A 17,265-nucleotide genomic window follows, 5' to 3' on the forward strand; every position below is an offset into this window, starting at 1 on the left:
ATGTGGGGCACGTGTAACGCCGGAAATGCATAACCTACTACTGCCATCTATTGTACTATAAATTCTTTTCCTTTATTTGTTACCTGAAGATATGACATTTCTGTGTCTTTATGTATTGTAATTTTTTATTTATGTCGATGTACACTCCTGGAAATGGAAAAAAGAACACATTGACACCGGTGTGTCAGACCCACCATACTTGCTCCGGACACTGCGAGAGGGCTGTACAAGCAATGATCACACGCACGGCACAGCGGACACACCAGGAACCGCGGTGTTGGCCGTCGAATGGCGCTAGCTGCGCAGCATTTGTGCACCGCCGCCGTCAGTGTCAGCCAGTTTGCCGTGGCATACGGAGCTCCATCGCAGTCTTTAACACTGGTAGCATGCCGCGACAGCGTGGACGTGAACCGTATGTGCAGTTGACGGACTTTGAGCGAGGGCGTATAGTGGGCATGCGGGAGGCCGGGTGGACGTACCGCCGAATTGCTCAACACGTGGGGCGTGAGGTCTCCACAGTACATCGATGTTGTCGCCAGTGGTCGGCGGAAGGTGCACGTGCCCGTCGACCTGGGACCGGACCGCAGCGACGCACGGATGCACGCCAAGACCGTAGGATCCTACGCAGTGCCGTAGGGGACCGCACCGCCACTTCCCAGCAAATTAGGGACACTGTTGCTCCTGGGGTATCGGCGAGGACCATTCGCAACCGTCTCCATGAAGCTGGGCTACGGTCCCGCACACCGTTAGGCCGTCTTCCGCTCACGCCCCAACATCGTGCAGCCCGCCTCCAGTGGTGTCGCGACAGGCGTGAATGGAGGGACGAATGGAGACGTGTCGTCTTCAGCGATGAGAGTCGCTTCTGCCTTGGTGCTAATGATGGTCGTATGCGTGTTTGGCGCCGTGCAGGTGAGCGCCACAAGCAGGACTGCATACGACCGAGGCACACAGGGCCAACACCCGGCATCATGGTGTGGGGAGCGATCTCCTACACTGGCCGTACACCACTGGTGATCGTCGAGGGGACACTGAATAGTGCACGGTACATCCAAACCGTCATCGAACCCATCGTTCTACCATTCCTAGACCGGCAAGGGAACTTGCTGTTCCAACAGGACGATGCACGTCCGCATCTATCCCGTGCCACCCAACGTGCTCTAGAAGGTGTAAGTCAACTACCCTGGCCAGCAACATCTCCGGATCTGTCCCCCATTGAGCATGTTTGGGACTGGATGAAGCGTCGTCTCACGCGGTCTGCACGTCCAGCACGAACGCTGGTCCAACTGAGGCGCCAGGTGGAAATGGCATGGCAAGCCGTTCCACAGGACTACATCCAGCATCTCTACGATCGTCTCCATGGGAGAATAGCAGCCTGCATTGCTGCGAAAGGTGGATATACACTGTACTAGTGCCGACATTTTGCATGCTCTGTTGCCTGTGTCTATGTGCCTGTGGTTCTATCAGTGTGATCATGTGATGTATCTGACCCCAGGAATGTGTCAAAAAAATTTCCCCTTCCTGGGACAATGAATTCACAGTGTTCTTATTTCAATTTCCAGGAGTGTATAATTGGTTTGTTTTGTAAATATTATTTGTATTTTTCACTGGGTCTTGCCTAGGGAAAACTATGCTATCGAACGAATACATCGATAGGTCGTGTGGAGAACCAAAGTGTTTAGCATCTTTGGTAGTGTTAACTCTGCCGCGTGGAGCGCGGGCAGAGCAGACAAGAGTCTGGCTGGGGTAGGGCGGTGGAGCAGGTGTGTCGTGTGACGCTCCCGTGAGTTGCCACGCTTTCGGGGTTTGGCAGCATGTAATTGCTCTCGACTTGCTGTGATAGTTTCTGACACGGTGTCGTGGACGGGAAGCATTAGCTTGCGCACATCAAGAGCCCGTTTCGCCTGGTGACTGTGTCGAGAAGAAGGCGCGCCAACATCCAGCTTCTGCAACAGCGACGGCCGGCAATTGTGACTGTCGACACCTCCTCGACCGACGTCTTCAATCCTTCAATGAACCAGCAAGGAAGACTGGAAGCACTTAAAGTTTTAGAACTGTATGTCAGACCTCAGCTTTTCAAACTGTTAAGTTTTTCTCACTAAATTACAGCAACTTAGCATGAACCTTTGTTGCTCATTGTCCCAATTGCATTACCAAGCAGGGTCCCTTCCCTTTCTGGAATGAACCCGAGTGTCGTTGAAATTCAAACGCCAGCATTAAAGTAATATCATTCCATTTCACAGCTTTAATTTCAAAGTTCAGTTTAAGTATTCATAGCTGGCTACAATATTTTAGATTACACAAGCACAAACTAAGAGTGCGAGTTTTGTTAGCATATTTTAGCTTACCTGTGACTGCAGCTCAGCTTGGTACGTACTAAATGTTACTATTGTTAATGGTTCAGAATCATTTAATTCAAGTTCAAAGTTAAACCTCTTATTTCTAAATTACGTAGATTCAAGTAGCTTATGAAATGATTGTTGAGGTAGCCCAAGACTAACCTTATTTTACTGAATTTCGTAGTGCTTCAGAAACAAAGCTCACTATTAATATCAGTCACCAAAAAAAAAAACTAAATTAACTTTAAATATTCCAGTTTTATTAATTCTCTTGCTAAATTAAGTCAGAGTGTAGCGAAATTTATTACTTCTGACAAACTTTCAGTTTTCACACAACACTTGTCAACCTTCAGTTGCCACGCTTTTAGTGCTAATTATATGTGCAATAACCCTTCTTTTTCAGTTATTATAGTAGTTGTCCATAGGACTGGCGACCGTAATTTTCCCCAAATCTCAAATATGTAATTAACGCCAAATAATTGTTAACGTGACGACCGCACATTTACTTTCTTTATTAATTTTACCCTTTTCTCAAAATTAATTTCCATCAATTTCATTTGCATTTTTACTTTCATTTAGATGTAACCCTTTCCTCCCTCTCCACCGACAGATTAACTTCGGTGACGATTGCTTTTCCCAAATTTCCATTATGTATACGCGGTTTAATTTTTCACTGTCATTGAGGTCGATAAGTGAGGGGGAGCTTACAAACCGACATTGAGATCATTGTCTGATTACATCACTGTCCGTACTGCTGCACTCTTCTGAAATTTGCATGAGTGAGATGGTATCTTCCTACTTTGCAGGGCATAGGTTGAACACCAAATTCATAAAACACTCGCAGAGAGTCCTAGCACAGCTGTGGTAGGAAGACAGAACAGAACGAGTCTCACACGTATTAGTCAGCTGATGGGAGGTTTGGGCCTCCCTGATGTTCTTGCCAAACCTTCTGCTTCATTTCTTCGATGCTCTGTTTTAACATGTCTTCGCGTCCCCCAGTCACTTATAACTTGCCTTTTTGCCCCTCTCCGACCAGCGAGCTTAACCCCTCCAGTAGACTTTGGTACGTTCAATAATAAATTACAGTATGCTTGGGAATTATTTATTGATCTCGATTATTTGGGGTTGATATACTTTCCCGATCCCATCTCTCTGTAAATATTCCGTTATGTCGCTGAACGCTTTCAAACCGCATTTCCTTTGTTGAGTTCCTCTCGCCAGAGACAGTTTGGAAAATTGTTTGGATGAGTGTCAGCCAAACTATTTTTCCGATATAAGTGGCGTCATCATGATACCAAGTTATTCACAACCTTGTACCCATCAAAAGCAAGGTAATAGGAATGAAAGGTTCACAGACAACGACAGATCAGCTTAGAGAATCGGCGAAAAGTGCAGGCGGCTGCCTTCTGTGACGAGGGTATTGGAAAGTTGGTACAACTCTACGACAAATATTTCAGACGGGGCGGCGGCGGCTATGTAGAGATGTTGCTGGAAGGCCTGGCTAACTATTGCTACTAAAACACTTTTGATTTTCACTGTGGTTTCCATTTCGCAACCGATCGGAGCTTGCTTCGGAATACGTCTCGTAATTTTGTAGGTACATCCAGTGATCTATATGGCTACCATCAGTGAAATGTAACGTGAATAGAGTTAGGACTAAAGAAGTAATAAATTAAAATGTTATAGGTAATGCTGCAGTTTTAAACACATCTCAGTATTTGACCTCATATTTTCTGAACTAACTAGGGTAACTCCCCATCGCACCCCCCTCAGATATCGTGGTAAAGTGGGCCAGTGGATATCCCGTCAAAAACTGAACACAGATGGATAACGAGAGAGAGATTTCATCACTTGGCTCCCGTTTTACAATCGAACACCGTACCCACACGACCACGACGCGTAGTTCTTCCAATGAGCTAGAGGTTGCAAATTTTGCACTTGGACCCTTCACTGTTTCTATTTTGCTTCTTTTTTTCACAGTTCAGTACACATTCTTCCTGTTTTCATTCTCGATCTGTGTTCATTATTTAATGCGCTATCCTGTGGGCCATCTTACAACTAAATCTGAGTGGGGTGCAATGGAGAGTTGCCTTTGTAAGTGCTGTACAGTAACATATTTTGATAGGTGCATTCAGCAGAATATGTAGATACTGTCTGCAAAATGTGTTGTCTACTGTCTGCCATCCGGTTCCCCTAAATGGGAGGCAGAACCGCATAACAGCCACGCTATGCGGGAAAAAAGCCAACAGCCAAACAGGCGAAGACATCAGGCAAACACGCCAAAGATTCCAGTCGATTAATAGGAACCTTTCCTTGCAGAGGTCGCCGCGACATATCCGGCCACGGATTCCTACGCCGGGTTTCTATTGGCTCCAGCTCACTATATAGGCCCGGCCGGTCGAAGGCAGAACAGTCTTCGTCCGCTGCTAAGGGCAACCGCTATAGCAGAGTCTCCGAGAAGATATTGCCGAAGCCGCTGTACTGCACCGCCGGTCGAAGTACCAGCCGACCGAGAGGAACCACATCTCCGGCTAGATCGACGGACGTCTATATCTATTGTACAGCCTGCTATTGTATTGTAGAAGAAGTTACGTTCAATAAACTGTTGTAGAACACAACATGTTACTATTAGAATTAGTAGTAAAGAAGTAATCAATTAAAACGTCATCCATGGTGCAGTAGTTTTCACGCATCTCAGTATTTATGATGTCATTTCTCCTAAACTATGAGTCGTTCAATGACATGTTCTTGTAGATATGTTCAGTGGTATACATAGATACTGTCTGCGAAAAGTGCTGCCAATTGAGTTAGTAGAAATGAAGTTATAAATTTAAACGTCTTGCTCGGTGTGAATATTTTGCACAGATCTAAGTGTTTATGAAATTTTATATTGCGTACTATTAGGCATGCAATGATATAATTTTGCTGCTACTGTGTGAATACTGTCTGAAAAATGTCTCACGAATACATTTAGTAGCAAAGAAGCAATAAATCAAAACGTCAAGCTTCATGCAGCAGGTTTACTGTCTGAACAGCGAAAATGTAGTAACTGACAAATGTTTCTTTTCGCCGTTCTGTTGGGGTTCTCAGCGAGTAAATGCTTCGTGAAGCAATTATGTGTAAAATTTGTTCCAAGTCACTAAGTGTTCTCATTCTGAAACAATGGCTATCTAAAGTATGGTTGTACGTAGGGCGATTAAACACTTCCCATCGAATACGCTGCAGAGGCGTCCTCATTGCCCCGGCACAGTGCGGCCGAGGACTGTCCTGAAAAAGTTTCAAAATGGTTCAAATGGCTCTGAGCACTATGGTACTTAACATCTGAGGTCATCAGTCCCCTAGACGTAGAACTACTTAAACCCAACTAACCTAAGGACAACACACACACATCCATGCCCGAGGCAGAATTCGAACCTGCGACCGTAGCAGCAGGCCTGTTCCGGAGTGAAGCGCCTAGAACCACTCGGCCACAGAGGCCGGCCATGAAAAAGGAAATGCAAGACACAAGACAGGTATGTTGTGTGGGCTACATCACATCAGGCAAAATCACTCACGCGGAAGACAATATTTTCTAGGCATCTTTTCGTGCTAACTGTGAGCTCAGAACTGAAAAAAACAGACGTGACGCGATCAGTGGGTATACTAGTGACATTATCCAACAAAACCTATGCAAAGCTCTATCGTATTTTCACTGTGGTTTCCATTTCGCGACTGATCGGACCTTACTTTCGGAATACGCCTCGTATAACGTTGTACAGCATACAGTTCAGGAGATACGGCGTCATAATCACTAAGTTGCCAAAATGAAACTGCAGCTCGAAATTCGCTGGAGATATGGGTGAAATACGTGTGCAGTGACGTGTGAAATACGATAAACATATGTGATATATATTTGACATGTGCGTATGTTGGCAAGGCCGTGGACAAAAAGCTCATCCTAAACCCATGGCACGATTTCAACCAACTTTTTTCACATATTAGCGTTTTGTTATGGTTGAGCATGATAACGTGGAGCGGGAATGTAGATGGAGGAGATGGACAGGTATCGAGTGGGGAGGAGCAAATGGACACAGGTATTAGTGAGGGGGAGATGGAGAGAGAAAGAATACAGGAAGTGATGGACAGAGACAGAGGAGGAAGACACAGGCAGAAAATGGTTCAAATGGCTCTGAGCACTATGGGGTCATCAGTCCCCTAGAACTTAGAACTACTTAAACCTAACTAACCTAAGGACATCACACACATCCATGCCCGAGGCAGGATTCGAACCTGCGACCGTAGCGGCCACGCGGTTCCAGACTGTAGCGCCTTTAACCGCTTGGCCACACTGGCCGGCGACACAGGCAGAGAGAAGGGGGAAGAGAAGATGAACAAAGAGAAGGTGAAGAGTAAATGGACAGAGAATGAGAGGAGGAGGAGGAGATGGGCAGAGAGGTGGGAAGAGGAAATGGAGAGTGATGGAATGAATGATGAGATCGACGTAGAGAGGGAGAAGGAGGAGATGGAGCAATAGATGATTACAATAAATCCATACCTGGGCAACGATGGGTACTCGGCTAGTACGACAACAAAACAAAGTTATGCTACAATATATGTTTTCAGTAAATAGTGTGTGTATGACAGGGTTTCAATACCACTCACAGAAATTACCCGTTTATCATCATAACGGGATCCTTATTTGCGATAAAGTTTGTATCACGTGTGGAACTGGTGGAGAGGTAACGTCACTACCGCTGCCAGACAGACACTTCAAGTAGGCGTCAACCATGACATTATTTGTGACAGAACGACGCACTTCTAGAAGTTGCTCCTGTACAGTTTGCATACATTTTTCAACGAATGCCAACAAACCCTTCGATCTGCGACCCATTTGCCTTGTCTTTCGTAGGACTAATAATCTTATTATTTGCAGACGTTATGCCATAAGGATTATCAGCCGCATACCCAGACGTGTCGAATTCGTAGGGATTGTATCTTATCACTTAATAAGGATCAAAACCCCGGCCAATAAATCAAGCTGTCGGTATCCATATAAAGTAGCGTAGGGACTTCAGAATGACGTTTGACAAACTCATAATGAAACCGGTACGTGTAAAGTTTAGAGTCGTCTAATATACACATATCTATACATACTACAGAAGGAGGTTTCGTGAACTGCACTGAAACCTTCCCATATCCAGCGGAGAAAAATTCTCTATTGAAGTTAGTAGCCCGTTTAAAATTCGTCTTGGCTATCACTTGTCTTTTGCCGCGATATCCATCCCACACACTGACAAACTAAATATCTCTGTGATTTCGATGGTTTTCCATCTTTTCGCCGAAAGTAGAATTATTAATTAGTTTATAAAAATCTTTTTCGAAAGAACTCGTTGCGAAAGCCCTCTTCATAATGTTTAAATCAATTTATTTCTGCCCGCATCTCGTGGTCGTGCGGTAGCGTTCTCGCTTCCCACGCCCGGGTTCCCGGGTTCGATTCCCGGCGGGGTCAGGGATTTTCTCTGCCTCGTGATGGCTGGGTGTTGTGTGATGTCCTTAGGTTAGTTAGGTTTAAGTAGTTCTAAGTTCTAGGGGGCTGATGACCATAGATGTTAAGTCCTATAGTGCTCAGAGCCAATTTATTTCTTCAACGGGGCGGATTGATGGAATCTAATAACGCTATTATTTTATACAGTTCCATTCCCAGATATAGGTGTTGTTGAAGGTTTCTATAGTGAATGACGCACTTCTTTGTCTTCTTCATTTGGGTTGAGATCATTTCAATGAAACTCGAGGTCTGGACATAGTGGTGTATCGATGTGAACCTCACCCAAATTACACTTCTCAAAAACCCTGTTATTGCCTGCCTTTTCGAAGCATAGGTTTGAAATTTGGTTCAACGATGTCTACAACCTTCCTCTGTAATCGTGCAAAAGCGTGGTGCCCAGCAATTTTACCCTCGGTCTCGGCGACGTTGAAACAGCAAGGTGTCGAAACATACGAAAAAAAAGGATGAGGTCATACGTTCATGTGAGGTTTAAGGTGGTTTAATGATGTCACATTGGCACCAAATTTCACAACAATTCTGCCCAACGCCATCGTGGACGTGCCACACGATTGGAAGGTCTTCACACCCCCAGTAATCTACATTTCACCCCTTCTTCTGATTCCTCTGCGATGGAGCTCAAAACACCAACATTCTGCTTGGAATCATGTGGTTTTCTTATGGGTGGCCGAGGAATACATTTCAGACACATTGCCGTTCAGAATCGATACGAAAAGCCCCCACAAGGTGGCATGAAGAGTGTCCCTTTAACCACCCCTTCCCTTGGGGAGTGCAAGTCGACAGTTAGTAGTGTGATGAGCAACAGTACGACGATCTCGAAAACATTAAACACTGCTGGCACAACCCTCCCCCGGACGATTCGACACTAAGGACATTATGTGGTTGCAAACCCGTTGAACATGATCTGACTTCCTTGGTGTGGAAGGCGACCGCAAATTTTTGCTCTGGTATACTGGTGGAACCACTAGGGCCTATTGAAAATCACAAAAGTACAGATGGCACCAGGTGTGCGAAGTGTGGTCTCGAGTACTCGCGCCTCAGGCCTGTCCTATTGAGTCAGCACAGAGTGGGATAGCTGCTGGCGCTCTTTCAGTCACGAAAACAGAGAGAACTATTGCCTATCTGAGAAATCGAAGCGGCAGCCTTCTGTGGCAGGGACCTGCCGTGTTCAGCTGCTTATATGCAACTATCGTGCTGCTTGTATGCAACTACCGTGGTACCCTACTTCACAGCTTGCCCACTTGGCTAACATTCAGTGTGATGAACTCCGGAATGCATCTGGTGGATTTCCTGAAAAACTTTCAAATTTGGGCGGAGACGATGTGAATTAATCATAAGCAGCTCATGAAGTCTCTACAGTATTTAACCTCCCAAGCCAGCCTTCCGTGGCAGATCGCAGGGCTTTATTTTATGGATTTTGAGTAATTAATCCGCGAGTTTCTCGCACAGTACTGGAACTAGGCCAGAGAGCAAATAGTACGGCATCCCTGCACGATAGGGTATGTTTACAGTCCGAGTCGGGGAAACATGTGAGAATTTCTCTCGGGTGAAATTTACTCAGTGCTTCACCTGGACCTGCCCATGGATGCGGAAGAGCTCTTATAATCCACCAGCGTATGCCCGAGTGAGCTAGGAGGGAACTTCTACCTCTACCAGCACTGAGTCTGGAGCAACCGTTAGACGTGTAGGCCACGCTGGGCGGCTTCAGGAAGAAAGAAACTGACGTCTCGCTATCAGCAGAGAGCAAAATCAGTGCTCAGAATTAATGGAAGTCGTTCTGGGCGATGTGAAAACAACAATCAGAACTGGATAGGTACTGGGAGCCGTTATCAGCAAAATACAGTGACCGTAATGTCTTATCGGTTCATGTGGGACGCTTGAGGGGGAGAAAGCTCACGTCTAACTACCAACGGTGCGAACCACCCCAGACGGAGGGGGAAAACCCCCCTCAGGAGGAAACAGCACTTACAACCAAGCTTAGTTAGGAAAACTAATGCCCACGACCGAGTTACTGACGCAGTCTTATCTACTCTACGACGGTCCATTTCGAGTGAAGAAAGTATTGGGTAATCACCCATACATTATACACTAAAGAGCCAAAGAAACTGATACACCTGGAAAATATCGTGTAGGGCCACCGCGAGCACGCAGAAGTGAAGCAACACGACGTGGCATGGGCTCGACTAATGTCTTGAGTAGTGCTGGAAGGTACTGACGATGAACCTGTAGGGCTGTCCATAAATTCGTAAGAATATAAGGTGGTGGAGATCTCTTCTGAACAGCACGTTGCAAGACCTCACAGATACCCACAATAATGTTCATGTCTGGGGATTTTGGTGGCCAGCGGAAGTGTTTAAACTCACAAGAATGTTCGTGGAACCATTCTGTAGCAATTCTGGACGAGTGGGGTTCGCACTGTCATGCTGGAATTTCCCTAATCCAACGGAATTCACAATAGACATGAATAGATACAGGTGATCAGACAGGATGCTTACGTACGTGTCACATGTCAGAGTCGTATCTAGACGTATCAGGGGTCCAGTATCACTCCAACTGCATACACCCCCACAGCATTACAGAGCCTCCACCAGCTTGAACAGACCTCTGCTGACAAACAGTGTCCTTGGATTCATGAGGTTATCTCCATTCCCGTACACGTCCATCCGCTCGATACAATTTAAAACGAGACTCGTCCGACCCGACAACAACCCATGTCGGTGTTGACGTGCCCAGGCGAGGCATAAAGCTTTGTGTCGTGCAGTCATCAAGGTTCACGAGTGGGCCTTCAGCTCCGAAAGCCCATATCGATGATGTTTCGTTGAATGGTTCGCACACGGACACTACTTGATGGCCCAACATTGAAATCTGCCGCAATTTGCGGAAGGGTTGCACTTCTGTCACGTTGAACGATTCTCTCCAGTCACGTTGATACCGTTCTTGCAGGATCTTCTCCTGGCTGCAGCGATGTGAGAGAACTGATGTTTTACCGGATTCCTGATATTCAACTTACACTCGTGAAATGGTCATACGGGAAAATCCGCAGTTCATTTCTACCTCGTAGACACTATGCGCCATCGCTCGTGCGCTGACTGTAACACCACGTTCAAACTCATTTAAATCCTGATAACCTCCCGCTGTAGCAGCAGCAACCGATCTAACAACTGCGCCAGATACTTATTGTCATATATAGGCGTTGCTGACCGCAGCCCATTCTTCTGCCTGTTTACATAGCTCTGTATATGAATACGCATGCCCATACAAGTTCCTTTGGCGTTTCAGTGTTAGGCCTTGAAACTGATGCATATAAAGGTCTTCAAAATGTAGCTAATATTCTACAATATTATTTATCTTTAATAATGTGTCAGAGGGAAGGTAACTCCAGAGCGGTTCTCGGGAATATCTATCTATTCTCCTTTCGAGATGGGAAATCTATGTGTGGTGTCTAATATAAAGTTGATTTAATTCGTGTGTAATCTCTGATTTATTATTTATTGTATGTATACACTGCCCGAGATCTGGTAATGTCAGTCTGAAAACGACCACGGGAAAAGGTAGAGAATACTGTTAGTGAAGAATTGTAAAGTCCGGCGAAGGACGATTGACAATTAGAGAGGAAGGAGAAAGCCTATAGTAGGAGCTTGCTTTCGCGGATGGGAGAGGTCTTGCACAAGAGCGAAGACGGATTCTAGGATGTCCCTCTTGTAGCAGAGCACACTATGGTAGTGTCTGCTGAGGCACAATGTGTAAACAGCGCACCACAAGCTGTCCACCTACAAATACTTGCCGAAAATGGTTCGCATCAATGCATCGACTGTTAAGACTGTGTCTCACCTTATCGATCAAATTCCAACAAGTTTCGTGACCTGTCACACACAGACACTCACTGACGCAACGTCTAACATAAAAGCGAAACCCCTTGCAAGAAAGAATAAAAATAGTTTAGTTCTGAAGACTGGGAATGTGTGCATGCAGGGAATAGGAGGCACAAGTTAGGCTTCCTTGTGCTATGGGTAGAGAATTTTAATCAGTGTATACTGTAAATAACAAAGGATCACAAGAAATTTGAGGACAAACAGTGGTGCCAAGCTGCATGAGACCAGTATCGTTCTAGTCAACACCACAGTTAACTGTCGCAATGCCCATGGATGGTGGCAGGGGGGTGGGAGGGGAGAGACAAAGTATGTGTCACCCCACTCTCCATTGTTGCCAGATGTCTCCAAGATGGCGTAGATGACGTCATCTAAATTGGCGGCCTGTAGACTTGGCAACAGTGCATGACGTCATCCAAGACGGCGGATTTTGGCGGGAAGTTTCAATTTTGGCAGGAAGATAAGTCAGTTGGGCTACCTCCACTAACCTAACACCCTTCCCTTCCCCTCCCTCAGAAAATGATGGGAAGTTCAGATTCCATCAGGACAATGCAACACACCTCTACTAACCTAAGAACATGAGGGAAAGTAGGTCACTTGGGCTACCTCCACTAATCTAAGTCATCCAACCACCACGTCTTCCAAGGAAATGGCAGGAAGTTTGAATTTTGGAGGGAAGGTAGGTCAATTGGGCTGTCTCTACTAACCTAGGAAAACAGCAGAAAAGAAAGGACAGTTGGACTACTTCCACTAACCTAAGTCATCCAACCACAAACTTGTCCAAGGAAATGGTAGAGAGAGAATTCGACCTGTGCTGGACACAAGTCTTTATTTTGCATGTACTATTTATCTAAACAATTAGATGCAGTAGCACCATCAAGTGTAATCGCCATGGGCTCTGGAGTCCAACTGACCTAGTACACAGTACCACCATGACATAACCCAAGATGGCTCTCTGGAGGTGAAAATCACTCAGCCTGCACTGGGCTGCTGCTGAGAGGAAGCCATGTATTTTATTTATTTTGGAACAATTTATTTAGGGATGAAGTTAAGATAGTATATTTATCACACAGATACAAAACACATGCTCTGACATGCTTGGTGTCACGCCACAGAGCCTACAGACCTGTAAACTACTCATAAATTACTGAAATAACGCTCTGCAGACACGCGAACAACTCCTAAATTACCAACATAATTTCAGTACACAGCACACAGTACCATTGCAGACACGACCGGATGGGAGCGAAGAATATTTGTAGAGTGCAGACGCTCCAATGGCACGCACGCATTGACTTGACCTCGAGCTGCTGCCAGACGCAAGCCAGCACAAGCCATCATTCTTACGCTGCTGCTACATACAGCGAGCAGGTGAAAGTTGGGTCTGTTTTCGGGTATACAGTTAGAGTTCTTCGAGTGTTATACTGACGTCACATAACTCCAAAGCGCGCTTACGCTGGTACTATACGCGAGACACCTCTGAGCAGCACATGTGATTACTGTTGCTGGCGTGATACCTGTGGATACTAACGTCACAGAATAGCACAGGGTGAATTGTTCCATCGATCCTAACTCTACATGGGAGCTGCGTCTAGCCATGCACAGGAAGTCAGCGTGGCTGACGTGTCAGGCAAAATGTTCATCCTGCTATCAATATACGTCTCAGAAAATTTAAACGTTCTCACCTCTAAAATCCTGTGCATGCTCCCGAAAACACCGTTAATCATAAAAGCATTCTTGTTGTTTGGAAAGACAGCACTCTCTAAGCACACATGGGGGGGGGGGGGGGGGGGGAAATCAGAACAATTACACAAACAGAATTCGAAGCACTGTCTTACAGAAAGGAAAAAAAAAAAGGCCAGAATATTCAGTATCCTACAGCTACAGGTCTGGAGATGTCCTAATGCCACAGTGGAGGATGAGTGACGGCATCCCCACCACAGATGGATGGTCTGCTTCAACTTGTCTTTGCACATTTGCTTTCTCAGAACTTTCCGTACATACATTGCCTCCATCGTGTTCGAATCAGTTTGTACATGCTCCTGTGTCCTGGCACAAAGGATGTCTTGTGAATGAGCAGATCGTTATGATTGTATTTTATACAGATTACCATATTGCACCGACAATTAAACCCTGCAAAGAGGCATACAGATCGTCAAATACAGAAAGATTCTTATTATATTACACTGCTCTGCCACTGAGGACAGGAGCTCGAATATTAGAGTGCAAAACATATTTTCAACACAGCAATATGTCACTGCGTACCATGTCAGTGCAGTAAACATACAATTCATATCTTGCGCCATACAAAATCAGCCCTTTTACATCATTTGTACATATACTGCAAAGACAGACAGCACTGCATACACTCCTCGCAGCACTAGATATTTCCCTGCAAGGTCGGTGGTCATCTACCCCCGATGGGTGACCAAATTCCCCTCAATGGACCGAATTCACTCTCAGAACTTTTCTACAATTTCGGGCTCGTTCCCCCTCAGCACAAATGCGTTACCGTTGCTGGTCTGAACCTGCTTGCTTGCTCGCTTTTCTACACCCATCTCCAGACCCTATGATTACAAGAACATATGTATTTTCGCATGGTTTGCCATAATATTATACCATTTTCGCGGCACTTCTCGATGTCAAGCACACAGCAGTAATCTACTGATCGCTCACGCAATATAATTCCGAAGATATAGACTGGAAATTATTTCTCTACAAACCTGAAACTATAGCTAAGTGCGGCGTGGTGTAAACCACTGACTAACTAGAAACTTGACACGTCTGCGAAGACATTTACACGGACGCTCGAAAAAAATAGAGAACACTGATATTTTCACTCGCTGTCTAGAGAACCGGCAAACTTGTCTTCCACATGCTAGATACGCACAGCATAATCGATCTTCTCTTAATTAAATAAAGGCGCTAAATGTGCAGAAGCAGTCAACCAAACAATTTGCATGGGATGGAATTATGGTCCAGCACAAACACACCTCTATATTAAATCTTCTCAAATTTCGACGCGCTCATGAAAGCTATCCAACACATACTAAGTATTAGTTCGCTATTCGGTAGTCTAGAGGAGAACACAGCTAAATCATCTACATTCCTACACTCCAACAAGCCTCTCCATTTGGGCAGCTCCGACCATTAACAGGAAATGTGAATCATCCCCACACAGGTCACTAGCGCTGCACACCAAGCATACACAGGTAGAATCATCATCCTCAGAAATCGTTCACATATATATGTTATCTCTGTACTTACAACTAAATGTTATGATCGCGGTCTCAATTGAACGACATCTGACAATGACCGAAGTATCGGAGATACACCCTGTTGATAGCTGTGGATCGGGAAATAGAAATATCTGTACCATTCTTATGATCTGACATACTCTTCCCTTTGCTATCACAGTACTCGACGTCAAATCCGTACCTTCCTTACAAATGGACATAGTCATTTCTTTTACACATGTCTGAACACAGACACATACTTTATAAGCCTGATGCTCAAGGTGAATCTATCACGCACCCCCTACTACTAAGTGTAATACTTCATCAATAACTGATCGCTGGCAATACGAAATAATACTGACCGAAAATCAATGATGGGTTGACAGGTCTCATACGTTTTTCTTGCGAGTGCTACTACCGTGTCTTAGAAAGAGAGGTTTAATCGTCTTACAATCTGCCAGGTGTTAAAAAACCGGATCCCAGCAACTACTGTATGTTACTGTCACAAACGGTCTTGGTTCTACATGTGCACGGAAGTATCCATGCTAAAAGCTATACCAGCTTTATAAATCCACATACGGCATTAACTACGAATCACGTTGTTTTTCCAGGCAGATACCTAGACGGTGATTGTAGGAGTGTACATTATCAGACCAGCTGTCTGGTTACCTGTAGCCCACGATGCAACCTCGTCGTAAAATCACTGAGTTTTGAAAGTGATTCGACTAAGGAACATGGTAGGAAACCGCTATTTGCAAGCCCCTCATTCCACTGAAACTAGATATTTCTGTAGTATTTATAACGTATTCTGTCTTAATACAATGTCAGAGGTTCTGCGATATATCCACTGAGTTATAGGCGATGACTGATTGAGAAGGATCACAAACAGTAGTATATGTTGTGCTGATTGAGGTCGTAAGAAATGTACACTACCTTTTCAGATCTCTAGTGTTACGCTATGCGCTAGAAATGATAATCAAGTCTTTCCATTCAACCACATACCTATGTTGGATCCAATAGAGAAGTCCTCTAATGATTACAGCCACAAGCGAATCATATTTCTGGCACTCTCGTATCTCGAAACGAGTCACCTTTCTCGAACCTGTCTGCTACAGTAAAATTCCAACAAGGTTTTAGTCAGTCCCTACGCATCTTGCGACTGCTGCCATTTCCACAGCCTTGTGGATGTGATCGTTCCAGTATGAGTCAGAACTGGGGAGAAGTCGGAAAAAGCTATATCCACCACCTTCTGTAACCCATGTAGAAACATAGTGACCTGAGTTAGTGCGACAGGACCATGTTTTGACCATTCGGTGGAAATGGACGCATTGTAGTGCATCCCCTAACTACATACAAATACTGCACTCCGAAGCAGATCCACGTCCCTCAGGTCCCATTCATGTGCTATCATTATTATTCTGTACCATCCAACAGAGAAAAATTATGCAATATAAAAGCTCCACTAACTTCAGCCAATAAATAGCTCGATAAGATTTTTACCGCATCTCTCTCTTCCCATATGTAAAAAACAGATACCATATGCATGCCGGCATTGAGCACATGTGACAATCCTGTTAAATATACAGGTATTGATCAACTGCACAGACCAGTTTAAAGTTTCATCGCCTGTACTGTAGGAGGATGACCATATCCCACAGATTAACCTGTAAGTCGCAAGAGACGTTCCCTGTGACATTGTGTCATTGTTTGAAACATTGTCTTCTTTTTCTGCTCTAACACGCTTTGGTACACTGCCATACATTTTGTTTTCCCGCCACGACTTCGATGTCTGTGTTAGGTTCCAAACTGACATTAACACGTTCTGATCCATTGCCTATCACAGAAAACTAGACCTTGCACTGTGACGCGACTGACGTCTTTCAAGAGGGCTGCTGTGACATCTGCTGATGACGCGATTGACGTCATTCAAGATGGCAGCCGTGACGTCAGCTGAGGACGCAAGTACCATTACCCAAAATGGCGGGAAAGTGTTACAGCCCCCTGCCTAGGCCCCCCAGACAGGAAGTTTGAATTTTGAATGGAAGACAGGTCAACTGGACTATCTCTACATTAAACTCATCTGTCACTGTGATGGAATAGCTGATTCCTCTGTCTTCCATTTCTACTGATACCTCATATTACACTCATGTACACAATCACTGTTTCGGTGCTAGCCATCCCCAGAAGGTGTCACCCATCCACAAAACTCTTTCTCCCACTCAAACAAGCGTTGTCAGTCAAGAAGTATGCGGTAACGAACAGCATGTCAGTGTACGGATGGG

The sequence above is a fragment of the Schistocerca nitens genome, chromosome 3 (genome assembly GCF_023898315.1).
Source record: "Schistocerca nitens isolate TAMUIC-IGC-003100 chromosome 3, iqSchNite1.1, whole genome shotgun sequence".
NCBI classification, from domain to species: Eukaryota; Metazoa; Arthropoda; class Insecta; order Orthoptera; family Acrididae; genus Schistocerca; species Schistocerca nitens.